We start from the raw sequence: 8898 nt of genomic DNA, 5'->3' as shown, positions 1-8898 counted from the left end.
AAAAAATTAGCAGAAGAAGAAAAATAAATTGAAAAAGAAAAAAAATTTAATTAACTGCAAGGCTCAAGAATCATGGGGAGAAAGCCATGAGTTCCGTGCTTTGCTTTCTCCTCCTTTGGAATTCCGCTGCTCTCCTTGGTATTGAAACTGCACTCCTTGGTAGTTGAACTTGGTCCTGGCTGGGCTTCTTGTTGATCTTCTGGGGGAGGGGCCTGTTGTAGTGATTCTCAAGTGTCTTTGCCCCGGGCGGAGTTGCACCGCCCTTACCAGGGGCCGGGCTGAGTAATCCGCTCGGGTTTGCTTTCGGGAGCTTTTGTTCCCTGAGCGCTTTCCGTAGAGTTCCGGAGGGCGGGAATGAAGATGGCGGCCTCCCAGTCTCCGGCCCGGAGGAGCCGAGAGCCCGGGGCCCCAGTCCTCAGTGCGCCCTCAGAGAACAGTGCCGATTTACTCCTGTCACCCTGCCTCCGGCCACGCTCCGAGCTGACCGAGCCTGCGACCGGTTCAAGGTAAGCCCGAGCTTAGAGCTTACTCCTCGGCTCTGTCTCTGTAGCCGGCTTCCCTGTTCTAATACCTGTAACCTCTGCGACACTCAGACACCCCTGATCCTTCTGTGACCCTGCGGGACCTGAGGCCACGCTGACCCTGCGTGGGCTTCACCCCGGTTAAGCCTCTGGAGCGATGTCCCTCAGCGGAACAGACTTTTAAAAGTCCTGATTTTGTGCTCCGTTGCACCGCCGCTTGCCGGGAGCCGGCCCCTCCCCCCGCGGTCTATCTTCCCGTCGCTTTGGATTCACTTCTCCGCCCGTCCTACCTTTCAGAAAGTGGTTGATTTTCTGTTTCTAGAGTTGCTGTTCTTCTTCTCTTCGATCTCCCGTTGGATTTGTAGGTGTTTGCAATCTTTATATAAGCTATCTAGCTGATCTCCCGCTACCTTGAAGTAGTCTCAGCCTGCTACTTCTCCGCCATCTTGACTCCTCCCCCCCCCTTGTCTGGTTTTTAAAAGCATATTTTGTTGTCTCTTTTAGGAGGGTGATGAATGTTGCATGTGACCTCTCAGGCTTCTTTAGTGTTCATTTCTGGGTATTTCTTCCCACTTTCAGCCTCTTGAACTGGGCAGGATGGTGAGGGATGGGGACAGAGTTGAGGATGGTGGGGAGGTCAGAGACAGAATGTACGTCAGGAACATCCCCTTCATGTGTTACTTTAAATAAAAGCTGGGGATTTCACATTTTAATAGGGCAAATTTGAGATAACCATGTTGAAAAGCCACACCACCATTTTTTTCCACATCAGAGTGTCAAAATCAAAATGTCTGGTGGCCATGCTCACCAGAAGGCCTGGGAGCACTATTTCAGGCGATAATACAAGCCACCGTCAATAGTAGTCTAGGTGAATAAATTGTGGTATATTTACATAATGGAAACCTACACAGCAGTGAGGAAGAACAAGCTACAACTCGACTTAATAACATGGATAAATCTCACGAATTTAATTTGGGCCCAAAGAATCAAGTCATAATAGTGTATACTATATGATTCCATTTCTACAAAAATGCAAGCCATGCAAAACAACCTTATGTTGCTAGAGGACAGGGCAGTGGTTCTCCTAAAAGAGGATGTGAGGGTAACTTCTGGGTGCTAGTAATATTAATGAATGAACGCATTAATTATTTTGCCTAATTATTTGCTACAGAGTTATGTTGGAGATGATCACGATAGGTGTCTTTTTCTCTGTGTGTATTGTATTTCAATGTAACTGAAATTAAAATAGAAAAAATAAGCCATGTCAGGCTATGTTAAAACATCCTCCTGTTCCCCGGTTTTTCTCCTTGCCTCTGAGGTGGGGTGGTAGTCTGAACTGAATGTTGCATTTGGGGTATGGCTCCATCTGGCTAGGGCTGCAGGTAGCCTGTCTAGGAATGGGTGTCCTTCCTGTACGAGGAACAGAATGAGGACTTTAGCTTACTCCAGACTGAGGCTTTTGCCGAGCTAACCAGCTATGGTTCAAGTACTAGTGAACTTCCGAGGTCAGAAGCTCTTGTCTGAAATAGCCACGTGTGATCTGCCCACAGATCAAAACTACCTGCGACCTTGAACTTCACTGAATCGCTAAACCTCCCCGTGTTGTTGGTGGTTCTTTCTCAGGGTGAAATGATTTATCTGACTTCCTGAAGTTAAGCTTTTCTTCTCTCCTTGATGGTTAAGGACTGAGAAATTAGCAGGTGTCCACTGTGTACCACTCTCTCCCCTCTGGACTATTGCTCCTCACTTTGGGGTCTGTGGGTTCATAAAACGTGTGCTGTGTCTTCATCTTCCAAGGTCAGAGAGCCAAGTAATTGGGATACAGTGCTTCTCAGAGTTTCCACAAACCGAGGAGGAAGATGTGGACTTATAATTAAGGTCACTTTCATCGTCTTAACTGTGAATACTTCCATCATACATTATACTGCATCGAAGTGGGTGTTTTCTGATTCCTGAGAACTTTTTTTTTTACTGTACTGTAATTTGCCTATGAATGCTTTATGTTAATTAGCCTTTAGGTGTTCCTGTCTCTGCCTTTGAACAGGTCAGTCCCTCCTAGCTTTTCATCATTTTCCTGACCGTACTGTAAATGTCCATGTATCAATGCCTGCCTTGGTCTTGCGGGTCGAGGGCATGCATCCTGTTTCAAAATGTGGTTTCAGGGATGCTGAAGAAGGAGACAGGCAGTGGCTGGCTGTTTGTTTTCTGCTCTTTGGTATTTCACTCCCCTTTGCATCCTGTTGCTGTAATGAAGTATCATGTAGAGTTCCTATAGGGCTGATAAGCCACCCTCAGCCCCTAAAGATAGCTCTGCCCCTGCATCACTGCTTTCCAAGAAAATCCCTGTCATTATGCAGAGTGTTATGCGTTTCCTTTCAAACCTAGTCATTTGCATTTTTTGCCTTTAAAAAGGCAAATTTGCTTTGAAAAGTGTAATGAAATGTGCCCGAATGAAAAATGGGCCCTGAGGATGGCTGGTGCCAGCATGGGGCTTTAATTAAATGATTAGATGGCAATTTGATATGACCAGCTTTTGAACTGCATCATGTTATCATTTAGCTTTGGGAGGGGAAACGCAACTTGACCTTTCGAAATACTGAAAGATAATATGAACTTTGCTTCCAACCACCACAGAGCTATGTACAGAAAGGCTTTTTTCTAAATCTCTGTTCATTTTTCTCTGACCCCGTTCTCCCAGTTCTCATGGTACCTCACTCTTCCGGAACAAGCCTCATCCTTTAATGGTTCCGGTTTTTTTTTTGTTGTTTTTTTTTGTTTGTTTGTTTTTTGCTTTGTATTAATTTCACTTATACCAAAGTGTTTCAGAATATAAAACGTATTGCTTCTAGACTATAACATCTACTTCCTGAAAAGACTGTTCTGTAATATTTCACTTTGTTTTCTTATAAGTTCAAATTATCTTAAATATTTTCCTAATACTACATGGGAATGCTGATTTTTCTTCCTTTGTTATGCAGTAGAAACATTTTACACTATTTATTACATAGTTCTCATGGAACATAGACTTTTTTGAAAGCAACATATGGTACACATTTTTTTATGTATATATTCTAATTAGTGTGAATAAAATAGTCACTGCATTAAAAAAAAAAAAAGAGAGAGAGAGCTACCTTTTCTCTTCCCTTCTCACTTTCTAGGGGGCCCATTGTTTCTTCACAGCACAGCTCCCTTAGCAACCCCTCTGTTTACTGAAGCTCTTCTTAATTCCCCAAGACGGTGAGTTAGTCGCTTCTTTCACTGTCCAAAGATCTGCAGACTCTAGCCTGCCTGTTTCCTGTTTTCACAAGTCAAGTTTTACTGGAACTCGGCCTTGGCCATGCTCATTTATTTACATGCTGTCTAGGGCTGCCTTATGTTTCCCGTGGCAAAGTAGAATAGTTGCATCAGAGACCACTGCCTCTAAAGCCTAAAATATTGACTCTCTGGCTCTTTGGAGGAAGAGCTTGCCCAGATAAGCATTTCCTTTAGTTGGTCATTACCCAACTAGTTAGCGGTTGTAAGTTCTATGAAGCTGTAAGTTCTACTAGGAACTCCCAGTTTTGCTCACCTCTGACTCTGTGGCACCAAGCGGGGACCTGGATCACAGAAGCTACTTAGGCAAATTCGAGCTGCACATGGCAGCAGTGACAAGTGGGTGTGCTCATGGAGCTGTGTTGTCCACGGAAGTGCCTGGTCTGGACCAGGCACTCAGGAAATGCTTGTTGGCTGAGTATCTATGCTCCCATCCTGACACCTGGGCAACCAGGTCTTCCTGTATGGGATTTGCACCCACAAATGGATGTTTTTCTTGTCTGCCAGGTTTAATATTAATTTTGCCCATATGCATTAAAATGTTAAATTGATGCTTAAGTTTGACCTCATTATCTCTGTTCATTATTTTCACCTGTAGTGAGTGAAGGCTTCATCTGGTCTAGGCACTGTGCCTGGAACTTTACATCTTTTGCTCATCAAATTGTTGATGCCTTTGGAGGCAAATATTCTTATTATCCCCACTTTGTAGGTCAGAAATGGAGGCACTGTTGGGGTCAGCAAATAGCCCAGTTCCGTAAGTCTGGTTAAACTGAGACCTAAAACCATGATCATTGGCCACTAAACCTCTCCCTTCTCTACCATCCCAACTATAGACGTCCCACCGTGCCCATCTGTTGGTGAAGGAAAACAAAGCATTATTTCAAAGAGTGTTTGAAAGTATCTCTGGCTCATCACTAATTTTAGACTATTTCTTGGTAGTTTATTGCTTCTTGAACTTTGCCTCCTGAAGAATAGGACCACTTTTGTTTCCTACCTCCTAAATTGGCATTTGACTGAACTTGTGGAAGGATGTGTATGCACACAGCATATGTGCATGCGAGCAAACACACACACACACGCACACACACACACAGTGTATAGTAGCTAAACTGATGAGATATGAATCAGTGAAATCAAAGATAAAATGGACCCTGCTAAGATATACTAGGTCTGTGTAATAGCAACTTGGAATCCCCTTGGTCAGTGACCCAGGTCTGGGCTAAAGCAATTCTTAGTGCCCTCTCTGTGAAACAGGAATAAAAGACTATTACTGGGGTACATTATGGTTCTCTTTTCAAATAAAATGATAGATTGTAAAGCCTCTGAGACATGGATTTCGTTTGACTAAATGTCTGAGCTTTCCCTGACATAAAATTAGCTATCATGCATTCTAAGTATTTGATGATTTAATAAGTGAGTTCAGGGAGCAAAAACCATTTAGAACAGTGGCTGGATCAGAATAACTGCTCAATGAATGTTATTATTATTAATTTTCTCTAAATTATTTAAAGTATTCTTGAAGCAGGGTTGGCTTCTAGCTAATTATACACAGTGCAACATGTAATATTTCAGATCCGGACATTTGGGGCATTTTGGTTCTAATATTATCTCTGCAAACACCTTATTGTTTGTGATATTGACGACGTTTTCATCTTTCTGCTTCTCCTTGGTGAAAAATAATTGCTTCCTGTATTATTAGAGCTTTCAGATACAACGCTAGTCGTTACGAGAAGTGATTTGGGTCAGATATTTCTGCTGCATGTTAGTGTGGGGGGGGTGTTGTATAGACATACACATATGAACATGCTGCCTCTATCTTTTTTTGGAATCTTGTGCTCTGATATAGCAATGTGTCAACATTCATGCGTCAAAGTGGATATAAGGTTAGGGTAGAAGCTTCTGAACCGGCAAGTAAGGATAAAAATCAATTAATATTTATCTCTTAATTATCTCCTCTTTACTCATCTCTGAAAAGAAACTGGGGGTGTAAGAAAAAAATATATGAGATGATCCCTGCCTAAAACTGCTTACTGGATTAGCTATAAGGGCAGTTATGTGACAATTAACTGACAGTGTAAAACTATAGGGAATTAAGTGTAGAATGTACAACACTGATGGTGAGCAACAATATAATTAAAAAGAGAAGGCATCAGCATTACAATATTGGAAGAGGCAAACATTGAAATAATTGCGTTTCCACTGTAAAAATGTATAATGCTGTTTTCAATATCCCACTGAACTTGCCTTCTTGCTATTCTTTTCTCAACTTTTCGCAATACCTTCCACGGCCTGGGCCTTCCCTCTCGTTCACCTGGGGTGGGCGTGCCATAGGCTGAAGTGTTTGTGTTTATGATTTAGATCCTTCTCATCATTTCTTGTAAATCTATCATAGATGTTACTAGCTTTCAAGAGGTGATTTTATTGACTTGGCATCTGGTTTAAGACTAGGTTATTTTTGAAGTTAGGAACCACTGTGACCAATGGAATATTGAGTTTAAAAAAATCAAGACTGGATTTCATCAACTCCAAGGAAAAGAAATTAAAACTACATGCATGGAGATTTCTTTTCTGATGGGTGATGACTGCTTGTATCTTGATCTTGTGTAGAGGGTAAGGAAGGCACTGATGTTTACTTTTTCTCATCCCCGGAATACTTACTATATTAGTCTTCTAAGGCTGCCATAATTTATCATGGCAAACTTGATTCATTAACACAACAGAAATTTATTCTTTCGTGGTTCTGGAGGCTAGAAGTCCAGAAACAAGGTGTCTGCAGGGCCATGCTCCATCTCATGGCCCTGGAAGAGAATCCTCCCTTGTCTCCTTCAGCTCAGGTGGCTTCAGGTATCCCTTGGCTGTGGCAGCCTACCTCTGTCTCTGCCTCTCTTCAGGTGGCTTTCTCTATGTGTCCCCGTGTTTCTCCTCACTGAGTCCTCTCCCTCAGAAGATACTCTGCTTCTCTTCTGAGTTTGTCATTGGAGTCAGGGTCCATCTGGTTAATCCAGGATGATCTCGTCTTGGGATCCTTCACTTCATTACATCTGTAAAGACCCTTCTTCCAGATAAGGTCACATTCACAAGCATCAGGGATTAGAACTTGGGCAGATCTTTGGGGAGCTACAGTTGAACCCTATTTGCTGATTCTCCCTGCTTTTTGGTCCACGTAGGCTCTGGAGAGGAGCTACCCTGTTGCTAGCATAGACTTGCTGAGACCCGGATGTGAAAGGGCATTCGTGGGGTGGTGTGAGAGGGGCTTGACTAAGTGGTTTGCAGAATATCTTTAAAAAAAGTTATTTTATTTGCTCCCCTATTGATGGGGAAAGTCTGTTCTGTGTAGAGGTCACATGGAACATGAAAAGCAAAAACATTTTCCAGCCTTTATAATTCAAATCACTTCTCTTAGATTAACATTTTTTCAAGATATTCAGTGACTTTTTACTTTTGCCAAAATGCTAGTTCTCTTCATTACTTGAGATACCATCTAGAACATAAGCTGTGAAATCTATTTTTTTCTTCCATTAGATATCAGATCTGAAGAGGAAGTTTGATTTCCGATGAATAGCATTTTTCCTTCAGACTCACGTATTATCTTACTGCCTAAATGTATAGTATAGGATGAGGCTGTCAGAGGCCAGGGGGTGATAGGTATGTCACGCTTGTTTCACCAACTGTAGTCCCAAAGCCCAGTACAGTGCCTGCCATATAGTTGATATTCTGTACTTTTGTTGGATGAATAATGTTCTATGAAGATCATATTTTCAAATGGACTAAATGGTGTGTTTTGAGTTAAAATCTGGCTACTCGTTATTGATTATACTCCAGTATAGTCTCTCCTCCCCACCTATTTCACTCTTCACATGCAGATCTGCAGAATCATCTTGATCAATTCTTCATATTTGATTTTGTTCTTTAATTATGATGTATGAAGAGAGGATACCTCGGTCGTTTAGTGAAATTTTAGAGCACTAGGCATAGAGAAACCTTTGATTTCTGTCCGGAATCTTGATAGTTTTCACACTTGTTTGTGATCTTGGGCAAGTACTCAGTGTCTCTCATCCTATACTGGCCTGTATCCCTCATCCATTCGTACAACAAATATTTATTGCATTTTTGCTAGAGGCCAGGTGCTGTTCTGGGGGCTGGGCATAAAGCAGTGAATAATACAGACAAGAGTCCTTGCCCTTGGGGATTTCAACTTAGTGTGAGGAGAGAGATTATAAACACAAAAATAATAAGATTTTAGAATATATTGGATGAGTGCTATGGAGAAAGTAGATCAGGAAGGGGATAGAGAACCCTTGAAGTGGAGAGGTGATGCCTTTTTGAGTAAGGTTGTCAAGGAAGGCATCACCGAGCAGTGGTATCTGGTTTAGGTCTGAAGGAGTTGAAAAGAAGGGCTTGCCTGTATCTGGGGGGAGCGTTGCAGGTAGAGGAAAGGTTCGTGGGAGGTACCTGTTCTGGGTGCTGAGTCTCCCTTCATTACCAGGGCTCTCACTCTCAAAGCTTCTGGAAACTCTGCTGAATCCTCTGGGAAATGCTCTTGATGGAAGAGAGCAAGAGAGCTCCCTCCTCCAAGCTCAGGCTGCCTTCCTAGGGCAGCCTGCATGCTAGCACTAGTTCATACTGGAGCTGTAAAGCTGGGTTCCCTTGCCTCCAGGCAGGATTATGTTTCTGGAGTTCAGATGTCTGAAATGGGATTCCCTATGCCAAAATGGAGGAGTCAGCAGGGCCATGTTCCTATCTGGTGGCTCCAGGGGAGAATCGAGTTCCTTGTGTTTTCCAGCTTCAACGACTGCCCTCCTTCCTTTGCAGTGGCTCTCTTCTTTCATCCTTAAGGACGACAAGAGTAGGGCCCATCCTTCTGCCATCAGATTGTTCTGAACTGGCTCTTCGACCTCCCTCCTTCCTATTTGAAGGACCCTTGTGATTAAATTGGCTCTACCCAGGTAACCAAGAATGATCTCCCTATTTTCAGATTAGCTGAATGATAACCTTAACTCCATTGTGCCCCCCAGCTCTCCTTTGTCACATAATATAACATATTCACAGGGTCCAGGGGTAAGAC

Source organism: Enhydra lutris, unplaced genomic scaffold (assembly GCF_002288905.1).
Source record: "Enhydra lutris kenyoni isolate GAN:26980312 unplaced genomic scaffold, ASM228890v2 scaffoldscaffold5, whole genome shotgun sequence".
Classification (NCBI taxonomy): Eukaryota; Metazoa; Chordata; class Mammalia; order Carnivora; family Mustelidae; genus Enhydra; species Enhydra lutris.
Note: the sequence above shows the minus strand (reverse complement) of the source record.